The sequence below is a fragment of the Acomys russatus genome, chromosome 22 (assembly GCF_903995435.1).
Source record: "Acomys russatus chromosome 22, mAcoRus1.1, whole genome shotgun sequence".
Lineage (NCBI taxonomy): Eukaryota > Metazoa > Chordata > Mammalia > Rodentia > Muridae > Acomys > Acomys russatus.
Window position 1 is genome coordinate 9,306,635 of NC_067158.1, and position 646 is coordinate 9,307,280.

Below are 646 nucleotides of genomic sequence, written 5' to 3' on the forward strand. Positions count from 1 at the left end.
TTCCAAGCCGAGACTTATCCCGCTCCCGGGTGCACCGGTAAAGTAATGGGATGAGAGGAGCTCGGGTCCGTGGCCGGGAGCGCGGCCTCAGAGGGTCGGGCGGGGAGGAAGGACGTCCGTAGCCCACACGTCAGTGACTCAGTCAAGTGAATACAGGGAAAAAAAAAAAGTTTGCCCGCACCCAAAATGGCGAACGCCGTTTCACGCGACGGCGCCTGCGCAGGAGTAAGAATTCTGTGACACCAATTCCCCTGGAGTGTCCTCCCCCACCCCGGCACCCACCAGCGCCCGGCCCCGACCTAGCCACCTGCGCCCGGAAGTGACGTATAGGCAGCAGCGGTTCCCCGCTGCATGATGGGAGAGTGTGTGGAGTGGGCGGGGGTCTCCGCGGAGGAGGAGGAGGAGGCGGAGGCGGCGGCGGCGGCGGCGGAAGAGGGCGGAGGGTAGCGGGATGGGGGTCCCGCGGCAGCGCTGAAACTCCGGGTGGGCGTCCATGGCGCCGCTGCGCTGACAGGGTTAGGGAGCAGCTCGCCTTCCGCCCTCGCCAGCTCGGCGTCCGAGTAGCCGGTCCTTCCCCGGGGGAGCCAGTTCCTCCCCGGGCCGCCGAGCCATGCCCATCGCGGCCGCCCGGGACGAGCCAGGTGAG

General features: G+C 68.3%; 1 protein-coding gene across 2 annotated transcripts in view; it reads left to right on the top strand.

Annotated features, from left to right (window-relative positions):
* The first annotated feature begins 492 nt into the window (after positions 1-492).
* Aftph (aftiphilin) overlaps positions 493-646 on the top strand; it is a 55,846-nt gene continuing 55,692 nt past the window's right edge. For both annotated transcript variants that reach the window (XM_051165339.1, XM_051165340.1), the window contains exon 1: positions 493-641. The gene's annotated coding sequence lies outside the window, so the exon portion shown is untranslated. The remainder of the gene's footprint in view (positions 642-646) is intronic.